Source organism: Dendrobates tinctorius, unplaced genomic scaffold, assembly GCF_039654945.1.
Source record: "Dendrobates tinctorius isolate UK_male_01 unplaced genomic scaffold, ASM3965494v1 ptg000038l, whole genome shotgun sequence".
Lineage (NCBI taxonomy): Eukaryota > Metazoa > Chordata > Amphibia > Anura > Dendrobatidae > Dendrobates > Dendrobates tinctorius.
This window is the reverse complement of record NW_027361706.1, coordinates 16,166,441-16,181,871: the sequence shown is the minus strand read 5'-3', so window position 1 is coordinate 16,181,871 and position 15,431 is coordinate 16,166,441.

Sequence of the window (15,431 nt, the reverse complement as noted above, 5' to 3'; positions counted from 1 at the left end):
GGAGCAATGAAGCAAGCAGGAGGTTGGTGTCGCAAGAAGATGGAAGGCACCGGACCTGGACATGCCACACCCATCATCATAATAAAAGTTAGTTTTCTTATCTTTCAGGTCAGACTGCTTTCGATAAGCCCTGAAAGGCAGTGGCCGTATCTTATAGCGGCCAAAACAGGTGACAGGTTCCCTTTAAACAATATGCATGAAGCCTTTCAATATACAAGTTATGTGATGTCACAAGTTGACATGTGTAGTTCAAAATATAGACCAATGGGAACCAATACACCTGTACTATATGATTGAGTAGGTTTTAAATCCATGTAAAATCTGTTATACTTATTCTTTTTTTCCATATTTAGTTTAGTTTTATCAAATTCTCCAGTAAACATGTGTTTATTTTTGTTGGAGAAGCATTTGTTCCTCATTCAGTCATATAAAAAAAATAAAGAACTCAACATGACATTTGTTATAAGTATGGACAAATAAATTAGAGGCAATATTTATGTTTCCAAAACGTTCTGAAAAAGAAAAACACTTGACCAGCTAAGCTCATGTTTTGTACAAGTGCACTTTTGCAATCGCAGCTAGAGTGACCTGGGGCATGGAAAGTGCTTTGTATAAGCCCAGCATGGTCAGTTGTATTCCCAGTGTTTCACTTTGTTCGGAGTACAGTGCTTATTGAACAGGGAGGTTTACCTTGGGTTGATGTCTTGTCGCTTTTTTCTTTTTTTAGTACTGCTAGTGTTTTTCATGAGCAGAGAGCTTGCTTTAGAAGTTCTTCCACCTAAGTGCGGAGGAGGGCTTGAAATTGCAGCTGCCTGTTCCCGAAGTCTTAGAAGGGTGATGATTAAAGAAAAAGTCAAGGAGGTCAGATGCTGCTCTTTAAATTTGGCCAGAAATTCTGTATCCTGCTGTTCAATCCTTTAATATGCTACATATGACAAATGAAAGAGGAAAGGTATGTTCAAATCATTGAAATTAAACAATAACATGATTTATTATGCTTGACTCCTCGTTGGAAAACTTTCATTCAAAACAGCAATGATTAGTATCAAATTCTAGGAAGATAATATTTACAACTTTAAAATATTATTATCATATACAGTATGTTAGGTGACAGAAACAGTGACAGTGCAACTGATCAATTATATCCAATTGATTAATGTACTTATGTTTAAATTTTTCTCTCTTTCGCTCTGTTTTTTCTCTTCTCTACTCTTTTCTCTAATTTTTTCTCTCCTCTTGCTTTCTGTTCTCTTCTCTCTCTTCCCTTTAAGACTATATTAACAATAAAACAGATTGAATACAATATTTTGGGACCACAAAATGTTCTACTCATCTTTCCAATTCAAATTGCATGCCTGTAATGCTAGATCATTACAAATGTGCAACACCAGAAATAAAACTTCAGCATGGAAATTTAAAAAAATAAACACTGGAGAGGTGTCTTAACCTCTTAAAGGAAATCTGTCACCCCATTTTCGGCCTATAAGCTGCGGTCACCACCATCAGGGGCTTATCTACAGCATTCTGTAGTGCTGTAGATAAGCTCCTGACGTAACCTGAAAGATAAGAAAAATAAGTTATATTATACTCACCGGGGGCGGGGGCGGTGGGTGTCGCGGTCTGGTCCGGCGCCTCCCATCTTCATACGATGATGTCCTCCTTCTTACTTCTGCCGTGACTCCTACGCAGGCATACTATATCTGCTCTGTTGAATGCAGAGCAGAGTACTGCAGTGCGCAGATGCCAGGAAAGGTTAGAGAGGTCCGTCGCCTGCGCACTGCAGTACTTTACTCTGCCCTCAACAGGGCAGATGAGTACGCCTGCGCCGGAGCCGCGGCAGAAGTAAGAAGGAGGATGCCATCTCTAAAAGATGGGAGGCGCCGGACTGGACCGCGAGACCTACCGCATCTGCCCCCCCGGTGAGTATAATATAACTTATTTTTCCTATCTTTCAGGTTACATCGGGGGCTTATCTCTGGGGGCAAGAGAAAATGTTTGCATGGCAAGGTCAGGTACAGGGTTTGTGCATGACAGGAGGGACGTGGATTTGCCAGAAAGTGCTCCTCCACCCACCACTGCCAGTGCATCATTGAAACCTGGAACATTGGCCCACATGTGTGATTATGCCTTGTGGATCCTAAAAAGGGACCCCTGCATTGCCAAAATGATGAAGGATGACGACAACTGGTTGGCCAGCATCCTCGATCCTTGCTATAAAGGCAAATTACACAACATCATGCCACAGGAAAACCTAGAGATAATATTGGCTAACAAACAAGCAACTCTGGTGAACCGTTTGTTTGAGGCATTCCCAGCACACAGCAGCGGTGATGGTTCTCCCATGAGCCGAAGTGGGCAAAATGGAAGAGGTGTTCGTGGGGCACACAGCCGAAGTGGTGTTGGAGACAGGGACTTCATGACCATGTTGTGGACTGATTTCTCAAGTACCGCTCACATGACTGGTAATACTGCATCGATTGCAAGTGACAGGAGACAGCAGTTGTCAACTATGGTTACAAACTACTTCTCCTCCCATATCGATGTTCTCCCGCACAGGTCTTTCCCCTTTGACTATTGGGCCTGTAAACTGGACACCTGGCCTGAATTGGCACAATATGCCTTACAGGAGCTCGCTTGCCCTGCTGCTAGTGTGCTATCTGAGTCTTCAGTGCTGCTGGATCAATCATGACAGAAAAAAGGACCGTCTGTCGACCCAAAATGTTGATGATCTAACCTTCATTAAAATGAACCATGCATGGGTTTCAAAGGATTTTGTCCCACCTTCCCCTGATGACACATAGGTTGCCAGAAATCCTGCTCTTCCTCGGACTTGTCAAATTCCTCCATTTGCAGCTGCTGAATGTGCAGCCTACACATCAACATATGCCATTTTTTAAACCTCCCTAACTGGGCTGCCCCCCCAAGGGCTAAGGTCACCACCTGGCGCACGAGGGGAAATGTGACATTGCACTGAACAGGTGGGTGGGCCACTCTTGGCCGACGGCACTGGCACAGGGCCCCTCAGAGTACAATACAGTGTCTCTGACGGTGAGGGGGCCCATTCGCCGTCAGACACACTGGCGTACTATGAGGGGCCCTGTGCCAGTACCGTCGCCCACGAGTGGGCCCCCCCTGCTTACTCATGGCCACAGCACTTGCAACTTGCAATACTTACCTCTCCCTGCTCTACCACTGTGTAGTCTCGACTGTTAAATCCTTCACAGGGACGGCCTCTACAAATTTGGTGAACTGATCGATGATGGTTAAGATGTAGCTATGCCCTGTCCTGCTGGCCTCTACCTTCAGATGATCAATGGCTACCATTTGTAATGGACATCAACTCACAATCGAATGCAGTGGTGCTTTGTGTTCAGCTTTCACAGTTTTCCTAGTCACAGACGTGTGACATTCCTGCCACCATTTTTCAATGTCTCCTCTCATGCCAATCCAATAGAATCGCCTATGGCTTGTGGCTTCTGTCTTTTGCACTCTAAAGTGACCAGACACATCATGATAGGCAGTGAGGACCATGTCTACATCTCTCCCTGTGATCACAATTTGATGGAGACAAGTAATGGTGATGGGATCCATGATACAGCAATCCTTTCTTCACAAATAACCATTTTCGCTGTCTCCACAGACAAAGTAATTGAGGGTCAGCATCACCTCTGCGAAATCTACCGGGAGGTTTTCCCGTGATTAGTAATTTCCAAATTTCTGCAAACACTCGACTTTTCGTCTGTACTTGTATCCTTCTAGTTTCCAGTAGTGGAGAGTCTGGACTGGCTTACTGAGACTGAAATATATACGAAGATGTAAAAGTACCCCAACAATGTATACTGGTGTACGCTTCGAATACATTTCCCTTTTTCTACTTTTTATATTCTGGTGTAATCCATACTGAGCCTGTGAGTGTCTGTGTCTGACTCCGGAAATATAGACAGAAATTTACAATTACCCCTAGACTGGATACACCAGGTATATGCTGATACAGTACCTTTGTTCTAAATTTTTTATTACTGTATAATCCATACTGAGTGAGCGTGTGTGGTTTCCTCCTTCTATATATACGGAGATAAAAATTGTACCCTATACTATATACAGCTTCTATCTTATTATACAGTACCTTTGCTCGACATTTAGTATTATGGTCAAATCCATACTGGGTGAGTGTCTGAGGGTGACTACGGGAATGTCTATACAGAGATTTACATTGTACCCTATAATATATATACTTGCTATCTTGTTATCCAGTACCTTTTTTTCAAAATTTTGTATTATGGTCAAATCCAGACTGAGTGAGCATCTGAGGGTGACTCCGGAAATATATACCGAGATTTCACATTTGCCCAACACTGTATACAGCTCTACGCTTCTGATACAGCACCCATTTTTGCTATTTTGATTCTGGTGTGATCCATAATGAGCCTGTGAACGTCTGTCTGTTACTCCAGAAATATAGTTGGAGATTTAAGATTACACCAACACTGTATACAGCTGTACGCTTGTAATACATTACCCATTTACTGCTTTTTATATTCTTGTCTAATCCAAACTGTTTGTTGTAACTTAATGTCTGTTATCTTTGGAGGACAGGGATGCAGGGTCATAGAACAGTAGACATTTGCTGATATGTTGATTATCCAATATATGAGACCATGTAGCATGTTTACCTGCAAATAAGAGGAGGACAAACTAGGCAGATTTATTAAATACTCTAATAATATGAGTTTATCTCCTCACACCTTCCCCCTGACCTGTGCATAATGGCCTGGAGGACAGCTGTGGGTGTAAAAAGGAATTTTCTATCCTTCTGGAGAAAAGAGAGTGACTTGACAGAAAAGCTGCCAAGACAAGATGGCTCCATCAAGAGGAACACAGATTTGAAACTCTACATGATGTCAGCTTAGGGGACCTCGGCCCCAGCTGGAAGAACACAGATCTGCTCCACTGACCATCGCTGAACCCTCAGAGACATCTTGAAGAATCCAGGTTGGGAAAATCAACTCTCCTGGCCACATACCTCACTGCTCTCGGTTAGCTTTCAAAGCTTGTCGTTACCTTCTCTCTGTGTGTGCCTTCCAAAAGCAGGGTGCCACTAGCAGGGGTAGTCGGCCCTGTTGCAGCTGCTCTAATCCTGGTGAGTCAGCAGAGGGGTGAGACTCTGTAAATTGCACCATCTTTTGCATTTCCTGGTACTGTTCTATATGTTATTGTCTGTTGGTGGTTCAATAAATTGTAGCCACACTGTTTTACCCTCACCCTGTGTTGTCTGAGTAGTATTATGTCCACTGGGAAAGAAAAGCGGGCATTCAATGGTATGAGCTCTGGCCATGAGTACTCGGACTAGCAGACGATAGCACCCACTGACTCCATACCTTGATAAGAGTGTTTAATGTACAAACCAAGAGTGTTATCTCATCCTTATACTTTAAGCAGTCAAAAAATGTTATGTTCCCCAAAATGTTACCAATAAAATCCCTGATATCCAGCAAAAAACCAGCCACCACTCAGGTCCATCATTTGTCACTGGAAAGATAGGGGTTCCCACTTTACTGGTGTAGGGGGGACAAAGACAGTGGGAATGTGCGTGCCGGGTCCAAAACTTGGGAGGCTGCATCCACTGTTCCCGGGGGGAAGCTTGAAGGAGGCAGATCTTCCCCTGCAGCCTGGGGTAAGTCTGAGTGAGCCAGACCTTCCTCCTGACCAAAGGGGGCGGGGAGAGTGAGGAAAACAAGTGCAGCAGCCGAGGAATAAAAGGAAAAAGTGCACAAAACAAGTCAGTGTGGCGCCAGCGCAGAACAGTGAGCAGCGCACTCTGCTTCCTCCTCCAGAGAGTTCCGGTGTTGTGACAGGCTGTGCTGCAGCAGACCTGAAGAAATGGGACTGTTGCATTCAGGGAAGTAGTGTGCCCAGTAGCAATCTGGGGAGAAGGATTGCTGCAGAGCAGAGCCATGCAGAGCAGAGCAATGTGGAGCAGAGCCATGCAGAGCTGTGCATACAGAGCAGAGCTGAACTGGGTGTTGCAGCAGCCACAGAGAGGAGTGCTCTGGCCGGGAGCACCAGCACCATGCAGAGAAGCATCGCCCGCCACCAACAGTGGGGACAAGGGAGAGCAGGACGTGCAGTGTGCGTCCATTGACTGCCAGAGAACCGGGTGCCGTACACTACGTGACCGTGAGTACCGCACATGAGCTGCCCAAGAGGGACCGCATATGACACTGACACACCCTGATGTTGGCAGCGAGTAGTTGCCCTGACACTTGTGACCTGACTTCACCAGTGACGAATAGTCATGGAGCCACTTTGGGCTGAGACAGTACCGTGACCCACGCTCCTCCGGCCACAATAGTATATGGACTAGGGGCAGAGGAAGGTGCCGGAGACCGACCACTGTCATCAGAAGACGGGGTTTTGTTGCACACAGGACCTTCCTGGAAGATACACCGTGCCAGACGTGGCCGGCGCTATGGAATTCGCAGCAGGAGCTGCAGTTTAAGGACTTCCTGACTCATGTGCTAATGAACTGCCATTACATTTAGTTCTCCACTTCACCATATCTTTGACATTTATTTGGTTCAATTCACTGTTTAACCCTTTACCTCCCTGCGTGGTGTAATTCCCCTGAAAATAAACCTGTTAACCCTTGCTCTGCCTCCTGTCCATCACTGCATCCCGCATTCCTGCTGTACCTTACACTGGTAGAACAAATACTCTAGAAAACGATAATGCTACCACTCCCTCAAAAAATTCAATGAAATCTGTGCTTCCAAATCTAAATATCCCGTTCTTTTGAGCCCCACTGTGCCTAAACTGCAGTCAGCAGCCACATGTTTGGCATAGCTGTAGTGGGTAGAGTCTCAGTTCTGAGGTAAAATCTGTATTCAGTGAAGACAGAATTTCCCATTACTGATATAGGAGAAAGAGAGCTGCTACTGATGAGATTTTATGTAGATCAATGGAAGAAGAGGAGGAGGAGGAAGGAGTTCTGCCTCTAGCTCTTCCCTCCTTCTGTCCACATAGAATCTTATCAGTAGCAGCCGTCATCTCTGATCTCAGCAATGAGAAATTCTGTCTTCACTGAATACAGATTTTACCTCAGAATTGAGAATTTTGATAATGAATGATCAATTTTGGCCGAGAAAGAACCTGATTTCTCAGATAAGATATATTACGAAGCAGCTTTATTTTTATGTGTACTATTGATTTATGAAATGAAAATTAAAACGACGATCACTCTTTAAGGCTTAGCAGTTCTTGTGATCTGTGGTGAATCGATTCACTGCAAATCAATTTTTGAAATTAAGTTTAGGCAAAGCTGGCGAACTGTAATTTTAAAAGATGTGATCATCTCTAGTTCGAGCATATGGACGGCTTGTCTTAACCCCTTCACTCCTGGAGCTTTTTTCGATTTTTCGTTTTCATTTTTCGCTCCCCTTCTTTCCAGAGCCATAACTTTTTTTATTTTTCCATCAATATGGCCATATGAAGGCTTATTTTTTTGCGGGACGAGTTGCACTTTTAAACTACACCATTAGTTTTACCATGTCGTGTACTCGAAAACAGGAAAAAAAATCCAAGTGCCGTGAAATTGCAAAAAAAGTGCAATCCCACACTTGTTTTTTGCTTGGCTTTTTTGCTAAGTTCACTAGATGCTAAATCTAACCTGCCATTATGATTGTCCAGGTCATTACGAGTTCATAGACACCAAAAATGTCTATGTTCTCTTTTATTTAAGTGGTGGAAAAAAATTCCAAAGTTTGCTAAAAAAAAAAAAATTTGCGCAATTTTCTGAGACCCATAGCGTCTCCATTTTTCGTGTTATGGGGACGAGTGGGGCTTATTTTTTGCGGGCCGAGGTGAAGTTTTCAATGATGCCACTTTTGTGAAAATATGTTCTTTTGAACGCCCATTATTGCATTTCAATGCAATGTCTTGGTGACTAAAAAAACGTAATTCTGGCGTTTTTAATTTTTTTCTCGCTACGCCGTTTAGCGATTGGGTTATTGCTTTTTTTATTGATAGATTGGGCAATTCTGAATGCGACGATACCTAATATGTGTATGTGGGATTTTTTTTTATTGTTTTATTTTGATTGGGTGAAAGGGGGGTGATTTGAACTTTTAGGGTTTTTTTATTTTATTTTTATTTTTAAACATTGTTTTTTACTTTTGGCATGCTTGAATAGCCTCCATAGGAGGCTAGAAGCATACACAATCCAATCGGCTCTGCTACATATGGGCGATGAGCAGATCGCCCATATGTAGCAGATTTACTTCTGTGCTTTGAAAGCCGACCACAGGGCGGCGCTCAAAGCCATCTGCCTGGAACAACCATAGAGGTCTCTATGAGACCTGTGGTTGTCCAGGCAATGTGACGCCGACCCCGGATCACTTGACGGGGGACGGCGATGAGCTCCTTCCTGGCCCGACAGATGGAAGTGCTTTTTAAATGCCGGCTGTCAGCTTTGACAGCGGGATTTAACTAGTTAATAGGCATGGGTGGCGATTCCGCTCGCGCTTATTGCGGGCACATGTCAGCTGTTCATAACAGCTGACATGTTGCGGCTTTGAGGTGAGCTCACTGCCGGAGTCCACCTCAAAGCGGGGATCCTTACCGATGACGTACTATTCCGTCATCGGTAAGGAAGGGGTTAAGACTCGACCCTTTTAAAACTTTAACAGTTTGAGATGAAAATATCCTTAAATATGCTAATTAAAATAGAGAAACCTTTAACATAAATCCTATTTGGCAGCAAGTATTTTGCTTTTTATATATTCGTCATACAGATACATGTAGCCCATAAAAATAAGAGAAAAATAGTTTTCGGAAACTATAAATAATTCTGTGCAGTGTAGGTATAGTATTCCCACAATACTGTAATACTGTATGCATGTAAATTGTACAAATTTACACCATTGCTCATAAGACCACAGCTGCCAGGCTCAGAGACAGAGGTCAGAAAACAGTAATTGCCATAGAGAGGGATATAGACAGGTGCTTAATGATTTCTCCGAAGGTCGATGAAATTGGTCTTTTGTAGGTCTTACTTCATTATTTCAGGACCCTGCTTCAAAATTGTAATTGCCTATTAGATAACATATTGTCTCATTTTATCACATCAGCAAGTATCACTTAACGTATATCTTTACTCTTATATTAGGAAATTTTTTAATCAAAATATACTTTAGGAATTATTGCCTCCTTGTCATTTAGAGTTTTTAATCATAAACTATTCTTAAAGCATGTGCATATGACACAATGTCTTTTTCAGGTGGATTTAACAATGGAAAATGCTCAAAAGTAGGAACAAACTCATTTCTATGTAAAAACTTACTGTGCATATGATCAGGATTTCAAATCCCTTTTAACAATTTCATGTTTTTAAAAATGCCACCTGGTTAAAAGAAGTTACATGTAAATTCTTCCCTGATTTATTTCTTTACCTTGAAAAGACGACAATCCTGCACCGAAACGCGTTGGTTGATTAAAAACATTAATTTTATTACAACAAGGATTATTCATTCCTGCAAGAGCAGCCAAGTTTCCATGATATTTCCATTGAAGTGGAATGTTCATTTTTGTGGCATTTTCCACTTAGAATGACACCATTGGTTTTACCATGTCACGTACTACAAAACGGTAAAAAAATTCCAGGTGCGGTGCAATTGCAAAAAAAGTGCAATCCCACACTTGTTTTTTGCTTGGCTTTTTTGCTAGCTTCACTAAATGCTAAAATGACCTGCCATTATGATTCTCCAGGTCATTACGAGTTCATAGACACCAAACATGTCTAGGTTATCTTTTATCTAAGTGGTGAAAAAAAATTCCAAATTTTGTTAAAAAAAAAATTGCGCCATCTTCCGTGACCCATAGCGTCTCCATTTTTCGTGATCTGGGGTTGGGTAAGGGATTATTTTTTGTGCACCAAGCTGACATTTTTAATGATACCATAATTGTGCAGATATGTTCTTTTGATCGCCCGTTATTGCATTTTAATGCAATGTCACAGCGACCAAAAAAACCTAATTCTGGTGTTTTGACTTTTTTTTCTCACTATGCCATTTAGCGATCGGGTTAATCCTTTTTTAATTGATAGATCGGGAAATTCTGAATACGGTGGTACCAAATATGTATATGTGTGATTTTTTTTAATTGTTTTATTTTGTATGGAGAGAAAGGGTGGGGGTGATTTAAGCTTTTATTTTTTTCATATTTTTTAAAACATATTTTAAATTTTGGCATGCTTCAATAGCCTCCATGGCTGCCCCATAATATGCTCCATAAATACCCCCCATATGCTGCTCTGCTGAACAAGAGTTAATGCTGCCCCATAAGATGCTCCATAAATACCCCACATATATTGCTGCTGGCCCCCGGCACTGGCGATATTTACCGGTCCCAGTTCCATCGCCGTCCACCGCTCTGTCTCCCGTGTCTCTGCAGTGACGTTCATCAGAGGGCGCACACTGACTACGTACGTCATCGCGCCCTCTGCTGAATGTCACAGCAGGAGGACCCGGACACACAGCGGTGCATGGCGATGGAACGGGGACAGGTGAATATTGCTCTGCCCCCTGTCATACTCATCCCCTACTGGTGCACGGTCTCCTCTGCAGCCCCTGCATCTCCCTCGGTCGTCTTCTTCCTGCTTTCAGCGGTCACGTGGTACCGCTCATTGAAATCATGAATAACATATTCATGAGTTTAATGAGTGGTACCACGTGACCGCTGAACACAGGCGCAGGAGACCTATGGACAAGCGGGGGGGCTGCAGAGATGTGCCAGGAGGGGATGAGTATGGTCTCTGACACCCTCACTCCCCCTCCTCTGCCAACCCTCGGTATATGACTCACGCATAAGCCGAGAGGGGGACTTTCAGCTCAAAAAATGGGCTGAAAATCTTGGCTTATACACGAGTATATACGGTATTTCAGTTCTTCAATACAAAAAGTGAAGCTCATATATTATATATAGTGATTACAAACAGAGTGATCTATTTCACGTGTTTATTTCTGTTAATGTTGATGATTATGGCTTACAGCCAATGAAAACCCAAAAGTTATTATCTCAGTAAATTAGAATACTTTATAACAACAGCTTGAAAAATGATTTTAAAATCCGATATGTTGGCTTAGTGAATTGTATGTTCAATAATTGCACTCAATATTGGTCGGGGCTCCTTTTGCATCAATTTCTGCATCAATGTGGTGTGACATGGAGGCGATCAGCCTGTGGCATTGCTGAGGTGTTATGGGAGCCCAGGTTGCTTTGATAGCAGCCTTCAGCTTGTCTGCATTGTTTGGTCTGGTGTCTCTCATCTTCCTCTTGACAATACCCTATAGATTCTATATGGGGTTAAGGTCAGGCGAATTTGTTGGCCAATCAAGCACAGTAATACTGTTGTTTTTTAAACCAGATATTGGTAGTTTTGGCAGTGTGGACAGGTGCCAAGTCCTGCTGGAGAATGACATTTCCATCTCCAAAAAGCTTGTCGGCAGAGAGAAGCATGAAGTGCTCTAAAATTTCCTGGTAGATGGCTGCGCTGACTTTGGTCTTAATAAAACACCAGCAGATGACATGGCTCCCCAAACCAGTACCACAAGTAGTTTTAGCCAACAGCACACAGATAAACAGGTGGAATGCACACTCCAAAGATCCCAGGACCCAACAGCAGCATCCCTTCCAGGTGAAGAAAAATCTACCTGGAATGGATGCTGCTCCTTCTTCGTGTTTCTTATGGCTCCCCAAACCATCACTGATTGTGGAAACTTCACACTAGACCTCGAGCAGCTTGGATTGTGGCCTCTCAACTCTACCTCCAGACTCTGGGACCTTGATTTCCAAATGAAATTTACGTTCATCTGAAAGCAGCACCTTAGGCCACTGAGCAACAGTCCAGTTCGTGTTCTCCTTGGCCCAGGTAAGACACTTCTGGCGTTGTCTATTGGTCATGAGTGGCTTGACACAAGGAATGCGACACTTGTAGCCCCTATCCTGGATACGTCTGTGTATGGTGGCTATTGAAGTAATAATAATAATAATAATAAATTTTATTTTTATAGCGCCGACATATTCCGCAGCACTTTACATTTCAGAGGGGATTTGTACAGACAATAGACATTACAGCATAACAATAATCACATACAGTAGATTATAACAAATAACAAGAGGAGTGAGGGCCCTGCTCGCAAGCTTACAGTCTATGAGGAAAGAGGTAGACACGAAAGGTGGGTGGTAACAGTTGCTCTGATTGTATGGACCAGCCATAATGTTAAGTGTGTAACAGTACAGACACAGAGGGCTAATGGATGCATAAAGCATGTGGGAACATGATGCTGGGAACCTGGTTATGGTAAAACTTTTGGCTCTGCCACACAGGGATAGGTTAGGTTAATGTGTTGAGGCGATAGGCCAGTCTGAATAAATGCGTTTTCAGGACACGCTTAAAATTGTGGGGATTGGGGACTAATCGTATTGACCTGGGAAGTGCATTGCAAAGAATTGGAGCGGCACGTGTAAAGTCTTGGAGACGGGAGTGGGAGGTTATGACTATTGAGGATACTAACCTCAGGTCATCAGCAGAACGGAGGGCGCGGGTAGGGTGGTATACTGAAACAAGGGAGGAGATGTAGGGTGGTGCTGAGCCATGGAGGGCTTTGTGGGTGAGGGTAATAAGTTTATACTGAATTCTGGAGTGGATGGGTAGCCAGTGTAATGACTGGCACAAGGTAGAGGCATCGGTGTAACGATTGGTGAGTAATGACTCCAGTATTAGTCCACTCCTTGTGAATCTTCCCCAAATTTTTGAATGGCCTTTTTTAACAACCTTTTCAAGGCTGCGGTTATCCCGGTTGCTTGTGCACCTTTTTCTACCACACTTTTTCCTTCCACTCAACATTCCATTAATATGCTTGGATACAGCACTTTGTGAACAACCAGCTTCTTTAGCAATTACCTCTTGTAGCCTACCCTCCTTGTGGAGTGTGTAATTGACTGCCTTCTGGACATCTGTCAAGTCAACAGTCTTCCCCATGATTGTGGAGCCTACTGAAACAGAATAAGGGACCTTTTTAAATGCTTAGGAAGCCTTTGCAGGTATTTTTTGTTAGTTATTCTAATTTATTGAGATAATGACTTTTGGGTTTTCATTGGCTGTAAGCCATAATCATCAACATTAACAGAAATAAATACTTGAAATAGATCACTCTGTGTGTAATGACTCTATATAATATATGAGTTTCACTTTTTGTATTGAAGAACTGAAATAAATTAACTTTTTAATGATATTCTAATTTTGTGAAAAGCACCTGTATGGCTCATGACTGGCACCAAACTAACAAATCTAAATCTATTTTTATAGTTGTGTGTGTTATATTTTCCATCATTTATCCTGTGTGCTTATAGCTGCCTAGGCTTCTTTTCATTTGCAGATAATACTAAGCTTCAAGCATTGTCTTACACATTTCATTTTTTTCATTTAACCAATAAGAATTGGTCATGTTGAAGTGTTGCTCCCCTCCCCCTCTCAGTTTCCAGAACCATGGAACCGCTGCAGTTGACTAAGGACATCAACCGTGAAAGCTAATGTTCTTCCTGAATTTACTGCTGACTTCACATAGTCTTCACAACTGCACATAATATGCTGTAGCTCCACAATCAATCCTCATCATTAGTGTTGAGCATTCCGATACCGCAAGTATCGGGTATCGGCCGATACTTGCTGTATCGGAATTCCGATACCGACTTCCGATATTTTTTCAATATCGGAATTCGGCATCGGAATCGGAAGTTCAGTTGATTGACGGCCTGACGTCATCATGATGCGCGGTGTGTGCGCATCATGATGCGCCGTCATTTCGGGCCTTCCGGGGGTCTCTGCCGGCCTGCCGGGGGGCTGTGCCGGCCTGCCGGGGGGCTGTGTGGACTGCCCGGGGTCTCTGCCGGCCTGCCGGTGGTCTGTGCACCCTGTGGGGGTCTGTACCGGCCTGCCGGGGGGCTGTGCCGGCCTGCCGGGGGGCTGTGCTGATGTCCGGGGGTCTGTGCAAGCATCGTCCGATGGGACTACAAGTCCCATCGGGCGATGCCTGCTACCATGACAGTGATTGACACATTAGCCAATGATGGGACAGTAGTAGTCCCATCATCCGGCTAATGTGTTAAATGTTAAAAAAAAAAAAAAAATACTACATACATACTACATGCATGCTACATACATACTACATGCTACATACATACTACATATATACTACATACATACTATATACATGCTACATACATACTACATACATGCTACATACATACTACATGCTACATACATACTACATGCATGCTACATACATACTACATATATACTACATACATACTACATACATGCTACATACATACTGCATGCTACATACATACTACATACATACTACATACATACTACATGCATGCTACATACATACTACATGCATGCTACATACATACTACATGCATGCTACATGCATGCTACATACATACTACATGCTACATACATACCACATACATACTACATACATACTACATACTACATATATACTACATGCATGCTACATACATACTACATGCTACATACATACCACATACATACTACATACATACTACATACTACATATATACTACATGCATGCTACATACATACTACATGCTACATACATACCACATACATACTACATACATACTACATGCTACATACATACTACATATATACTACATGCATGCTACATACATACTACATGCTACATACATACTACATATATACTACATGCATGCTACATACATACTACATGCTACATACATACCACATACATACTACATACATACTACATGCTACATACATACTACATATATACTACATGCATGCTACATACATACTACATGCTACATACATACCACATACATACTACATACATGCTACATATATACTACATGCATGCTACATACATACTACATATATACTACATGCATGCTACATACATACTACATGCTACATGCATGCTACATACATACTACATACATACTACATGCTACATACATACCACATATATACTACATACATACAATACATTCATACAATACATACATAGACATACAGTACATATAACATAGAGTAACATACTTACCAATACTTGTCACATTGTTCCCCGAAGCCATTGTCTTTCCGGAATAAATATTAACATAACAAACCACAAAAATACTCACCCACGATCCGAAGCAGTCCACGAGTGTGTCCCACGACGATCTTGGGTAGAGAACTGCAGCATCAGATGATGCTGCCGTTCTCTACGGGCTGCAGGAATCCAATGACGGAAGGTAGGTATCCTTCCGCACTGTATTCCTCCGCCACTTAAAAAAAAAAAAGCCCCTAGTCTCACTTTATGCCATTGCTGCGTGAGAATTTCCCACAC